Consider the following 15,106-nt stretch of genomic DNA (forward strand, 5'->3'; position numbering starts at 1 on the left):
AAAAAAAAAAAAAAAAAAAAAAAAAAAAAAAAAAAAAAAAAAAAGAGAAGTTTGCAAATAGCAAAACAATAGGAAAGTAAGGTATTAGAAGGAGAAAATTGGGGGAAAAAATTCCGTAAAAAATTCCGTAGCTGCAAAGACCAAATAGAATGGAAATGACTAGGAAACAGAGTAATTGCAGGGGTGGTGGATTGTTGTTTCATCGAAAGTTACACATCTTCCTGCAGAGGGAAGTAAGCTTACAGCTACATGTGGGTTGCAGCAGATCAAATGAAGATGCAGGCATAACAAGAATATGCACAGCATCTCACTGACTGAGAATTAAAATGCTTCTCCGGCCTGTGCTCCGTGGCCTGTGTCTTGTGGAAAGGTCACGCTGGGGAAATTTATTTCAAGTACTACTTTCATTTGACACCAGCAGCCACCACAGATGAAATACTTTCAGTGGGAAAACTTCATTTCTAAGAAGTAGGGTACAAAGGCATTTCTGATTCTCTGAAGTTCTGATGTTGGAAAGGGCATGGATTAAAGGTTTAGTACTCACAGTTCGCAGTGATTATTGGAGTGTAAGGTCTGTTCCTAATATCACTAAAAGTCTGAACTGAAAAGCTCTTAGCCCCCAACGCTCCTCAACCCAATTTTGTTGCCTGACAAGTGTACTGATCACAACGTAGCAGATGGCACAGTCTCCTAGAGGGATGGAGCTGTGCGGATGTGATGCGGATAGCTGCAGGTTTCAATTTCAGTCCCAGCCCACCGCTAATTTTCTTTAGTCACTGATGCAAAATATTGATTTCAAGGCAGATTTAAAAGTGCTACTATTCCACAGGGGAATAGCGGCATATATTTAAATTCCATATGCTGATTAAAGCAGTCAAAGGTCTTACATGTAATTACCTATGTGGTTTTTAATACATTTAGTTCTCAATTCTGTACAGCACGATCTCCAAGATGAGGAAATGGAAAGAGGAATACAGTGGGAGTACAGGAATAGAGTATTATGAGAAGAAATGCCCTAAACTGCCCCAGCCACGTGGTCTCAGGCATGATGGTGATATCTTTGCTCAGTCAGCTCGGTGGCTGCTGGGCCCATTTCACTGAGGATGTCAGTTTAGGAGGGGATTGCTCACTATCACAGGGCTCAATATGACAGGCTCAATATTACATTACACCTTTTATGAAAAGTTTCCTGGCCACTAGAAGAGCTCAGTGTGGGACTTACTGAGCTCTCACTGAGTCCTCAGTGGGGCTTTCCCAAGCAGTATACACACGATCTGCCTTTGAGGCTCTGTTGTCTCCTGAGCCTCGTTTTCTTCCTTTTTGCCCTTGTGGGCACGTGGCCAAATCTGTTACAGCAGCCAGCTCTGCTTCAGATGGAGAAGCTTTGATCCTTGATGATATTTCACACACTTGCCCTCAATTTCTTGATTACTTTTTGCTTACCTGTTGTACCATTTTGGTGTTAAGTGGAAGAAGTGTGGCCACAGAAAACAACACCAAGTGTTTTGGGAGAAAGAAACTCCTCAGCCTTGCACTGGGCCTTGATTGTCTAAGTCTCTTGGGTGCAACCAGAAATTTCCTGCTAATTAACTGGCAAGAGGTGGTTGAAAATGTTCTGACCGAACATCTGTCTTACACAGAATGCCCTTTTGATTAGATTGAAACATTCAACTGGAACATGCCAGTTTTGATGAAAATTATTGAAGTGGGGTTTTTTTCTGCCAAGCTGGAGCTTTTGTGTGATGAATTTGGTGTACTGTAATGTCATTATGATGGGCAAAATGGCGACACTGAGGTAAAGAATTGGAGCCTTTAGTGAGATGATGTATTTTGATAAAATTATTTTTACTATATTTTAAAAATTCATTTTAAAGGACGAGGTGGGGGGCAGGGAGCAGCTTTGAAGGGAAATGACAAAAGCAAGGCTTATAGAAAAACCTCTTATGCTTTCAAAATGCCTGTTGTCAAAAAGCCCCAGAGTCTGGGCAGCCTTCTCTTCAAACACAGCCTGTCATGCACCCTTCCCACATCAGCAGCCCACTTCAGGCATGTTCCCCACCCGTCCCACTGCATGACCTCCCTTCCTTACAGCAAGAAACCTCTCCCTGAGATTTGTTGTGTGTCAGGTGCCTTGGAGGCAGTGACCATGAGATGGTGGAATCTGAGCTCCTAAGGGCAGTGAGGAAGACAGTGAGACAGAGCCCTGGAGGACAGAGGGGCTCAGGAATGCTGGCTGATATTCAGTGATCACGTTCTCCAAGTTCTGCAGTGATGCACCTCAACAAGGATGAAAATGGGCAAGGGTGCCAGGAGGCATGAATGGATAAAGAGCTGATGAACTAACTCAGAGCAAAAAATAAAACTTTCAGGAGGTGGAAGCAAGGAGAGGTGACCTGGGAGGAATACAGGAAAGTTGTATGGGAAGCTAGGGATAAGGTTAGGGAAGTCAAGGCCCAGTTCGAATTGAGTCTGGCCAGGGATATCAAGGATAACAGAAAGTGCCTCTATAGGTATGTTGCAAACAAAAGAAGGACTAGGGATAATGTGGGCCCTGTCTGGAAGGAAACAGGAGACCTGCTTACCCTGGACAAAGAGAAGACCGAAGTTCTCAACAACTTTTATGCTCAATATCCAATGACAAATGCTCCAGCCACACCACTGAAGTCAGGGAAGGCAAATGCAGGGACTGGGAGAATGAAGACCCTAAGCCCACTGTAGGAGAGGATCAGGTTCGACACCATCTAAAGAACCTGAATGAGTCTGCGGGACCTGATGAGATTCATCCACAGGTCTCGAGGGAGCTGGCAACGCTGCTAAGCCACTATCCATCATTTTTGAAAGTTGACCTGGTTGGTGTCAGGTTGGATAAGGCCTTGAGCAATCTGGTCTAGTGAGAGGTGTCCCTGTCCATGCCAGGAGGAGTTGGGACTATGTGATATTTAAGGTCCCTTCCAACCCAGGCCTTTCTGTGATTACAACACAGCCAACAAACGTGAGGCACATAGATGAACCTTTGGGGAAGGTAAGGCTCCTGGGTACCAGTTTATTGCTACTTGGGCTGAGCAGTGTACCTTTCTGGTGTGGCACTGGAGGATTAAATGTTTTCAAAGCCACAATGGTTTCTCTCTTTCAACTTTGGAAAAAAAAATAGCAATTTCAAATAGAAAGTAAAGTCTCCAAGTACTAAAGAGATAAACAGTCTTTATGGGCCACCTACTCTATAAGTCATGACTGAAGGGAAAGGTAAATGGAAATGTTTAAGCCCAGAAGAGTGACAGAAATAACACTTGTGACTAAACTACAAACTTTTCAGAAGGCTGGAGTCACAGTGGAAATCCAGGAGAAGATCAAGGATATAAAGTCAGCCTTTTATACTGTCTGAACTTCAGCACAGGGAAATGTAGGATTTCTTTGCCTGAACGAACAAGGACACTTAGTTTGTCTATCTGGGATAAGAAAGAGAAATGCACGAATTTACAACCTATGTGTATTGCACCTCTGGTGATTATGCAGTTCAGGATACTGACCTGTCAAAGTTATATATGCATTTGTAAGCAGAATGCTGGGACTGGTCCCATTAACCTCAGTGTATCTATTTCTGATTATAATATTAAACCCAGGTATAAGTCTTTTGGAACTCTTTATCTTTAATCCTGGCAAAATTAATAACAGGAACTGGCTTTTTCTAACTTCTCTTCTCTGGTCCAAGTTCCAGTCAGACCGAAGGTCCACCCCAAAAAGTCAGATATGGACTGTCTGATGGCTACCAGATCATGACACTGCACAGAGAAACAGACAGGTCTTGTGTCATATGGGAGGGTGGCAGACCTTGGCATGGAGCACACCTGTACCATGGCTAAGGGCTCCTAGTTTTTTACTCAGGGACATTAGAAAACCTCCAATCAGCTCCAGACAGATCATAAGACATTTTTCCGGGTCACTAAAATCGAAACATCCAGCGAGAGGTTTTGTTATGCTTGTTGCCTTTGCAGGATGCTGCTATCAGCATCCCTGTCTAAGTGATTTTTCAAGATAGGAGAATTTCCTCCCATCTGAGAAGTTTGAGAGAGACATAAAAGATATAGCATGTGTAAGTAATAGATATCACAGATGTCTAAACCACCATGGCATATTTTTAGAAAATACTATTACTGGCATTAACATGATACTTAGCTTTTCAAGGAGTTTGGGAATTTTGGTTTCTTTCTTGGGGGGCCTAGACCTAGTGACTTTTTGGCTAGGTTCTCACTGTATGAGAAGTTCAGCAAGTCAAGATGTGCCCAAAGGGTACCACAGATGGCCCCGAAGACTGAAACGCGATTTGGAAGGAGATATGCGCACGTAATGAAAAGCTCATGTGTTTGCTGAGTGTGTCCCACAGCTCACAACTGGGATAACCAGTTTGCTTGGGTCACAAGCTGCTTTTGCAAGCCAAATGTTCAAGAAAATGAAAGGGCCACAGAGACAGCTGGTGATAGAGGATATCTGTTTGAGAGACAGTAAAGCGTTGGGGAAACTGCCAAATGATGGTGCAGAAGACTTCAGCAGGAGAGTTATGCTTTAGCTATGGAACACGAAGCCATGGGAACGTGGGCTCTGTAGCTACAGTGAGTGGTCCATGAACAGCCAGTCTGTAATAGAAGTAATTGTCCTCACAGTGCTGGCTGTTTATCTCTGACAGAGCGCGTGTCCCACCCTGGAGAAGACATTAAGGGTCCGGAGTCTCTGGCATGTTTCGTCCCTTTTGTTGCTGCTCTGGCTGAATAAAGCAGCACACACACACTCTCATTAGACAAGGCACTTCGATGTCTTGTTTCAGCCCCTGGAGCAGCAACAAAGCAGATCTTACTGGGCCTTACTGGTAAACCTGGCCAATGATTTCTGAAATCACAGACCCAGTCAAACCGGGTTTTGTAAGCAAGCATGTAGGTAAAGACACAACACTTCTCATCTTACAGAGTAGCATATCCAGAGCTTGATCCCTGCAGCTCTTGTGATGGCCTTGACTTACGAAAACCTCAATCCACCAACAACAGAGGCATCCATCGTCTCCTGACCTTTGCATGCTGGTCTCTGAGTAGGCTAGATCACAGTGTCTTACTTTCCTCTTCTGCCACAATGACAGTGCTGCTTCTTCCAGCTGTTAAAACCTTTCCTCCAGCATGATCTTCTTGCCAGGCATTTCCCTTCTGAGATGTGGCTGAGTCATCCAGGGGTCAACTGCTCTGACATATTACTGGAAATCTGACAAGGTAGAGGAGCTCACAGCAGCTCCTCCCAGTGCTTTTCAGGCCGGCTGAGCTCACCAGAGGCCGATTGCTAGCTGCCTGCAGGACGAAACAGGAGGATTGTGTTGGCAATTTGGCACTCAGCACTGAACATATTGGTTTCCCAGTTGCAGGCTGTTTCCTGGAAACCAAATAATCTCTGTGGCCAGCACCATCTCCTATTATTCTTTATTAAGAATTTAGCTCAATTCAAACTGGCCACAGATGCAACTCAATTAATTGGCCTCCTCAGTAGAGTTTCTGCTCCGGTGTAAACAATGGGGCTGGCTTGGGACAGCAAAGCTTAACAGGGCCAGACTTGCCTTCCAAGAGGAAAGTGCAGAGAGGATGTATGTGTTGAATGACAGCGAGAGCTACACATAGTGCTGAAGTCTAGCAGGCTTGAATGGTGTATGAATGGTGTATGCTCATCCAACTCACTGCTTGCACAAGCATGGAGCCACAGAACACCTCCAACCTCTGTAGAACAATGGAGGGAAAACACTGGAAGTCAAGGAAAAGGGCTGCTCCCGCACATGTTGCTGGAGGGAGGTACCAAACTGTGCTTGCTGGGCAATGCAGATGTTTCAGCCAGTAGAAGCCCCTTTTGTTGCCCATGGGATAGCATTTACAAGATTTTCCCTGTGTCCTCATGGCCCTCCTGAATGCACAGCCCTGCTGGATGCTGAGGCTGCTGCCTCAGCACTGCAGCTCTCTAGTTGCATGGGGCAGAGAGGGGTTGGGATTTCCAGTTTGGGCACAGCTGTGTCTCCAGCTGTTTAATGCTACTTGCCACACATTTCCTCCACCACTCATTTCTCCACTCCTGGCTGAGTCCACTGAAATATCCTGAACCGTGTCCCTGTGTGACAGCCTCCCTTGAAGCTCATTGCTGAGAACTCATCCATTTCACCTCCTTTTCTGCATTTCCTTTTTTTTTTCTAGTCCTGCCAACTAGAGCTGTTACAGAGTCTGGCACCTTTCGTGAGGAGCCCTAGCATGCAGCAGCCAGTGATGTCTTACCCACAGAACACTTAAGAAAACTCTGCCAGACCAGGAGGAGTCAAATTCTTGTGACAGAAAGTTTTGGCAGCAGAGTGGTGCGATGAAGACAAGATAGGGCTTAGGCACGTTTTACTAGAGATGAGTTTCTCAGGTATGTCATAGGGAGTTTGTAGATGGGGATGGAGACACGCACTCAAACCTGTAATCCGTGTATACACCTTGCATGATTCTTCCTCAAGGTGAGCTCTGGACCAATCACAGTTTTTCCAGAGCTTTCATAAATGGATCTATGATGCACTCAGTCCTACTCCTGCAGCCCAGATATGACTTTCGGCATATTCCCAATTTCTGCAAATTGCTTGTTTTATGTGTGGAATTTTTTACTGTTGACATTACCTGAGGAATCACAACCTCTTTGTACAAAGGCTTGTATTTCAATAAAAGTGAAATTGATTTTTTTTGTATTGTACATAGAACTGTTCTTAAATTATTTTATTCATTTGTGTTTTTTCTAAAAACATAAATATATAGGAAATGAAAACACCACTTTACTTAGAAAGAATTAAGCACTAATAAAAATTTACTGTTAAAGAGTAGTTTTATTGTAAAATAAAATTTTATTCTTAACTATATTGCAAACAGAAAAAGGATGAAATTTGCAACAAATTCTCTGTCTCAAAAGTTTTTTTTAAACATGTATCTATTTCCTAGCTGAGTTTTCAGATTGACAACAGTTGTTTAAATTGGAAAGCACACCCACACCTATATTGGGGTCTGGCTGAGAGGGAGTTCATTTCCCCAGAGCAGCCCTCCTAATGCTGGGCTTGGCAACCAAAGCTAGAAAGGTGTTGGCAACACACCAGTGTTTTGGCTACTCCTGAGCAGGGCTGGCACAGCATCCCCCTCACCCCAAATTGATGGCAAGACCCTGGGAGGCTCCACAAGCAGGCCAGCTGACCCAAACTAACCCAGAGCCCTGTGATTCGCAAATCGTGCTGCAATCTCAGAGGTGGCATGACCAGCTGTGAACTGCTGCCTTTCCAGCATTTTTGCATCCAAAAGGCTAGGAAACCACAGGCTTTCAATGGTAAAAGAGGCTGACCAGAGGAAAGTGATTTCTTCAGAGTGAGATGTGCCACAGGCATATAAAAGCTATAGGCTGATGCAGGAGTAATTGGATCAAGTCCTACAGCCTGTGTGCTTTACCGGATGTCGTCCTAAATGAGCTAAGGGTCCCTGCTGACCTTTAAATCTAAGAAATGCTGACTGTTAAACTGCTTGATCATGGACTTTTGAGAAAAAAATTTCTCCCTTTTGGTTTTAGACTGGTCCACTACACAGGATTCAGGAATTTTCCCACAGAAATAATTCCAATACGGGCATCCTTCAATAAAATCACAGAATGTCTCTGGTCTTCTCCAACATCCCAGGGAGATTTTTATGGTTAAAAACTCCTTTTGGTGTTAGGGTTTGTTGGTTTTTTGTGTTTTTTTTTTTCTTCAGAAGTAACTTGCAGAGCCTTTTCCAGGATCTCAGATTCCATTCTGAATGTTGGATGTCTGCTGCGATTTTTTGTAAAGGGTTGGCAGGAATTTTTTTGCCAGAGGAGGAGGATGTCATCGCTGTGAAAGCAAAGAGACCTCTCTATAAAATGAGAGGGCTTAGACATGTGGCTGGCACACACCAGCTGATCCACAGCAAGCATTGCTCTGTGCCCTGCTATCTCACACACTTTTCCCCACCTACTCTCTTTGCTGGTGTCAAAGCCACCCCCTGCCCTTGCCAGAGAGTTGTGCAGGTGGTGCAGGGTTCAGACCTCCTCACCTTCTTGCCAAAATGAGAATGAGGCAACTGCTGGCTAGGAAAATGCTGGAAAAGCTACATCCAGCAGTGCCCTGCATAACCCAGAATTGCCCTCACACATAAAACATCAAAGGAGACAAAACAAATCACAGTCAAATTGAAAAAGTTAAGTCCACTGAAACACACAAGAGTTGTTTTACCAGGGAGGCTGATTTTGGAAGAACAAAGCTGAAAATTAAATAAAACCTTCAGCCTCACTCTCTTGCTCATTTAGTCAAAATCAATAACCACTAAGGTGTTCAACACATCAGCTTCTTGGCTCCAGAGTGATTCTGGCAGTTCTAGCAACTCTAAAGGGCAGCATCATGAAATTAAGAAAGGTAAACTGTTGAACAAAGACTAGAAATTTATAGTAAAGAAAATAATGTCCTATCACTCCCCTGAGGAAGAAACAACAACTCATCTATTAACATGTTACTTTCATCTCTAAATTTTATGGGATTCTGTAAAGTAAGTTAATTAATGTGGGTGTATTTTTTTATGAACAGGGAAGGTGCAATATGTGCCCTTTGTAAGGAACTTGAATCCTCAAAAATACTCTTTCTCAGAATCATAGAGTGGCCTGGGTTGGAAGGCCTTAAAGATTCCGGTTCCAACTCCTTTCCCATGGGCAGGGACACCTTCCATTAGACCATGTTGCTCAGGGCCCCATCCAACCTGGCCTTGAATACTTCCAGGTATGGAGCATCCATGAGCTCTATGGGCAACCTGTTCCAGTGCCTCACTACCCAGAAAGTAAAGAATTTCTTCCTAATATCTAATCTAAACCTACTCTCCTTCAGCTTAAAACCATTGCATCTTGTCCTATCCCTACATGCTCTTAAAAACCAGTTTTTCTTCCTCTTTTTTACAAGCCACCTTAAGGTACTGGAAAGGTGCAATGAGGTCTCGTTGGAGACTTCTTCAGGCTGAGCAATCCCCATTCTCTCAGCCTGTCTCCATAGGAGAGGTGCTCCAGCTCCAAGGTCATCTTTGTGGCCTCCTCTGGGCTCCCTCTAAGAGGTCCTTGTCTTTCTTGTGCTGAGGATCCCAGAGCTGAGTGCAGTAGTCCAGGTGGGGCCTCACAAGGGCAACATAGAGGGGGTGGGGGTGGGGGGGGAATCACCTTCCTTGACATCCTGGCCACTCCTCTTTTGATGAAGCCAGGTTGTGGTTGGCTTTCTGGCCTGTTAGTGCCCATCGTTTGCTCATGTCCAGCCCTTCGTCCACAAGAACACCCCGGCCTTTCTCCTCAGTGAGAGGCTGCTCTTAGTGACTTCTCCCAGTCTGTGCTCATGTCTGGAATTTCCCTGACTCTGATGGAGCACCTGGCACTTGGGCTTGTTGAATTTCATGAAGTTCTCTTGGGCCCACTTCTCAAGTTTGTCCAGTCCCTCTGAATGGCCCCCCTTCCTTCTGTTGTGTCATCTGCACACTTGCTGAGGGTGCACTCGGTCCCGCTCTCTGTGTCACTGATGAGGACACTGAAGAGCACTGGTCCCAGGACAGAGCCCTGAGGGACACATCTTGTCACCAGCTTCCACTTGGATATAGAGCCATTGACTACAACTCTCTGGCTGTGTTCATCCTTCCAATTTCTTATCAACTGAATAGTCCACGCATCAAACCTGTATGTCTCCAGCCTGGAGGTAAGAACATGATGTAGGACCATATCAAAGGAGTCTAAATAGATGGTATCTGTCAGTCTTCCCTTGTAGACCACTGCCATCACTCCATCATAGGTCTGACCAGATTGGTCAGGCACCATCTGCCCTTAGGAAACCATGCTGGTTGCCTTGGATCACCTCCTTGTCTTTTATGTGCCTCCTCTTCTAGGAGGATCTGCTCCCTGATCTTCCCTGGCACACAGGTGAGCTCATCGGTCTGTGGTTCCCTGGGTCTTTCTTTTTCCCCTTTCTAAAACTGGGAGAGGCATTTCCCTTTTTCCAGTCACCAGGAACTTTGATCTTTGATCTGTCTGATCACTATGATTTTTCAAACATGATGGAGAGTGGCTTAGCAACAACATCAGCCAGTTCCCTCGGGACCCGGGGATGCATGTCATCAGGCCTCTTGGACTGGAGGTTATTCAGCTTCATCAAGTGATCCCACACCTGCTCTTTGCTTATAGTGGGAGGGACTTCACTCCCCTCACACCCACACAGAGGATCAGGGACTTGAGAGACTCAAGGGGGAAACCTGACTGCCAGTGAAGACTGAGGAAAAGAACTCACTGAGTACCTGAGCCTTCTCTGTATCAGTCGTAACCAGTTCCCTCTTCTTGCGTATCAGAGGGTTAAACTCTCCTTGGCACCCACAGGTTTTCAGACAAGGTTTCTCTTGATCCCTCTCAGTCTGGGACTGAGAAAGGTTACAGCACAAAGCATGAATATGGGGATATAGAAAGAATGTCTCCTCCTGAACATTTTTTGTTCACTCTGATTATTCCAAACTAATCAAAAGGCTGGACCAACATACATGTCCTAGACAAAATACATAGATTTCCTGAAATGCTGACATATCTGCCAGCCTAACACGCTATTCTGTGAGAGGAACTCAGGGTTTACATTCTCTCCTGTGGGGGGGGGTGTGTACAATGTTTGTGTGTCACTGAGATGTTCTACATCTCCAACTTAAAAGTGGGATCCAGCAGTTGTGTTGGAAGAAATGATGGAGCCAAAACCACACCAAGGTGTCCTTTCTCCTAACTTGCACTGCCCAGGTCAGTGCTAAGCCTTCTCCAAGGTGAGAAAAACAATAGGATAGCTTTCCTGTATACTGATAATTAGAGGCAGAGACAATTGCCTAGGAAGTGCCTTAGATGCTATGATTATTGTGCACCTTCTTTAGTATTCTTAGCCTCTAATACAGCTCTTAATCATATACCTCACAGGTCTTTCTATTTACTGTAGCTCTGTAACAGGCTGAGGGCTTCAATCCTTTTCCCGTAATCTCTTTTCTAGTTAGGATGTTTCCTGAATGTAGCAATTATTCCCTAGATTGTCTCCTTGAATTCAGCCTCATTATTTTATCATTTTGACAATGAACCGCATTTGCCATCTGACGGCTCCAATTCTCAAAATAATCCAAATCCCTTGGAATCTGGTTACACTGTTCCTTGCTATTTGTTCATTCTCTGCATCATCTGTAAACTTGGAGTTCTCTGGTCAGGTTGTGCTTTCCATTTTTTAGCTGGGGTAAATCTGGACCTTCTCCACTAAAGTCTGTGGAATTACTCCAGAGTGAGCAAACGGAAACTAGAGCTGGATATTGCCTAGGTTTTCAACACCCTCATCCAAGTAATTTTATATTTATATATAGACACATGTTATGAACAACAGATGTCCTAATGCTGACCTTGAGGACATTTTTCATCTATTCTATTCCTACGCCATTTTTCTAGTTTATACTCAATTTTTCTCAGTCCTCAGTGTTTGTTTGAAGTTAATTCAATACCAATTAACATGTTCTGACTGTTATGAATGAAGTTTTGGCAAAGTGAAGATACTTCCAGGCCTACACTCCTTTTTCCCCTTTTCATTTTCTTCATTTTTTTAACCCCTTTTTCTGAATAAATTTTTTTTCTTTACCACAACAAGAAAAGCGTTGCTTATGTAGCAGACCACTAGGCATTCCTGGGGACAGTAGGTTTGCTGAGCTCTCTGGAATAAACAGTAAAAAACTTGCAAAGTGCCTGAACTCATGGAGTTTGATACTCAACACCAACGTGGAGGATAAATGTAGTAGAACTGCTGACCTGTCACATAACTCTGCAATTTAGTCCTACAAAATTGCTTCCATTTCCCACACCTCTGGAACACCAGAGTACGCAGCAGAAAGCAAGACATGTTTTGTCTCTACAACTCTTTCCCCTTCCATGTTATTTCTCTCATGCTGGTGAATCTTACTGCTTATCACAATCACAGTTTTAAGCATAAAATCTCAAGGGCAGGCCAGACCACAGAGGAATAGTGTAAAGGCAGAGGCAACCTGCTATCAGGATGCTTATGCCAAACCCTGCTGCACACCTTGGAGCTGTCATATCATAACTGGATGATTTTCCTTCTTACACCTGTAGCCAAACTACCCTGTTCCTCTGCTTTGCATTTTACCCCCTAATTTCTGTCATGGCAGGCAGAGGAGACACAGAATCAAGCTTTCCTCCAGCTTACAGCACCTAGTATTGTCTGACCTGTGGAAACAGGAGTAATATGATCCTGTAAGTCGAGACTGTCTCATAATGTGCACACACAAGGGAGTTCAAGTGGTTTTGGCATTACCTAACTCTGAAGTACTCAACTTTTACCTCTTATGTTCTCTTGGCAACATGTGGTGCAATTTATACATATATTTCTATGCAGTTTCCTAGGTTTTTAACACAAGAAAATACAAATAGTGCCACGTGCAAATAAAACAGCCCACCCATGTGATCCACCAGGTTTTGAAATGTGAGAATCACCAGACATTGCTGGTGATTGGGCTAAAGGTCTAATGCCACCAGCTAGCCACTCTGTTGGATGGTTTGGCTCTGCAGACAAGCCTTACAGAAGAGAGGCACCACACTGAATCACAAATCAAACAGTGTGGGAGAGGAAGTGTGCATTTTATGCCTGCTTAAATATGCAGGTTTAGGAGATCTGGCTTGAAAGTGAGATTGAGAAATCACAGATTATATCTCTCCCCCTGAACCACAAGTGATCCTATTCCTCTTCTGTGGTAAAAGATTTAAGTGGACTCTTGTCTTCTAGTCTGGATGCTGATTCTTCACTCCCTACAAATAATGGGTTAAGAAATACAGGAAGAACACCTCTCACAGGCAGAGTAAATGTGGTATGGCCTGAGTACCAGTCTGAGCATCTTGTCTAAAGACAGAAGTTACTTAATGTCAGAAAAGACAAAAAAAACCCTCTATTTCTGTGTTCTTCAGAACAACATAGCACAAGAGTAGCATGAAAAACTGGTGAATTAAGAGCCAAAGAGAAATATGAATGTTTCCTCAACTTCAGGATGCATTTCCAGCTGATCTGCAGACAAAAGTTACTGGAGGCCTTCAAAATAATTGCAGCTTATTTAAGGATGATTAAAGGTTCTTCAGAGTGAAACAGAAAGTGTTTCCTTAGGACTCTGTACTGTCTGCCTGGCCTTCCCATGTCCAAAAATACTTTATCAGCAAGGGTTTATACCCTTATTGAAAGCGAACAAGTCTGTGACTCTTGATTCTGCACCCCACCTCAGCAGAGTGGAAATACACAGCCATCTTCTCACTGCTTCAGTGACAGATACTAGCTGATTGCACTGCTAGCAGGCTGGATTCCAGGCTAGCCTAGCCCTCAGGCTTCACTGTGCAAGTGCCAGTGGTGAGGAAAACAGCAACAAAAGCATTGCCTCTCTCACTCCCCTGGCATGAAGCAATTCTCCCAGGACCTGGGCACCTCACTCTCACAAGGCTCATGACATGCAGAGTTGCTCTGCTGTCAGCAAATGCTATGAAATTCCAGTATTGTCTTCCTTGGTCAATGGCAATCCATTGAATGTTAAAAAATAACTCACAGTTTGTGTACCTGGATTTCAAACAATGGCTCTGCAATATCCTCTGGCATCAGTGAAATGTACACCCCAAAAGCTGGAGAGGAAGGTGCGGAGGGCACAACGATAAATGGGCATCCAAAGCACTTTATGCTGCTGGAAGGGAAAGATACACCGGGTTTTGTCCCTGGCTGGCTTTATCTATAGGATGAAGTCCCTCCACTGTGCAAAGATGCTGAAATGGTAGGTTAGACACCTCAGAGCACTAATCTCACATGCTCTGTGTCCCAAACCTGATGGTGCTCACAGGGCAGGGCTCAGAAACAGGTCACTGTGATCTGCCTTTCCCAGCTCCTCTTTACAGGGAGAGCACCCTCCCCACCTTCCCCAGGCTAGAGACCTCATCATCCCTGTGCTCTGAGCCATGGCACGTACAGAGTACCAGTGGGGGGAAAAAATGTTCAGAATATGTTTTCTGAAGTGACTGATTCTGAACAGGAATTCAGCAAGGTAGGGGGTTGTCATGGTCCACTGAGCAGCCACCTGGAAGCACATCAGACACAAGGTAAACCTGAACAACAAACACAGATGACACCTTGTTCACGCACCTGGAATCATCTCCCTTGCTGAAATGGCCTCTCTTGAATTTCAGAAGAACCTACTGGGATTTCTGATATAACTGTCACCTCTGATTTTAATAAGTTTGCTTACTGCTTCCATCCAAACATGAAACCAATTCTTTTTACAGCAGCATAAGCAGCAGATGTAGCAAAGTGTGCCATGAAATACGTGAGTCAGGGAAAGTGGGACTCCTCCCAAAGTCAGGTAACAAGGAGAACAGAGGTGCCACATGAGTTTAAAGTTGCAGAGAAGTGGGAATTCAACACAGAAACTAAGGACAGTCAGTGGAAAGTTCTGAAATGTGCAGTCAAGTGCAGCACTGGCTGGTTGTTGGGGAATATACTGAGAAGTCACTAGTAGCAGCCTAATTCAATTACTGACAACCTTCCTCTTCATCATATAAATTTATCCCCAAAGTAATCCAGTATTCCCACAATTTTCATGAAAGTTATGAAAATCATAATCCTTAACATAGATTTTTCAGAGACTATGCCTGCATGCCTTATGGACCTAAGATCAGGGAGAAGACACAGTTTGATGAAAGTAGCTCAAAACTGTACATTTCTCAGGTCTGTGTGCAGTTAATGTCTTAATTCTCAGAAGTATCTGCAGTCTGATATGTAAAAATATGAGATGCATTAATTTGGCTAAAGCTAACATAAGGTAATCATAGTACAGAAGTGACCTTAGGGAAAAAAGCAGCATAATTTATGTCCATTTCAATTCCACATGGAATGGATGCTCTCACTAGTGTTTGATTTAGGATCTGTTGAGTTGCTCATTGAGAAGACTAACCTTTAACTCCTTCTATAATAGCTATTCTGGGCTCTTATGTTCCCAACAGC

This window comes from Empidonax traillii, unplaced genomic scaffold (assembly GCF_003031625.1).
Source record: "Empidonax traillii isolate 1590-97213 ecotype Southwest subspecies unplaced genomic scaffold, ASM303162v1 scaffold2:size4533513, whole genome shotgun sequence".
Classification (NCBI taxonomy): domain Eukaryota; kingdom Metazoa; phylum Chordata; class Aves; order Passeriformes; family Tyrannidae; genus Empidonax; species Empidonax traillii.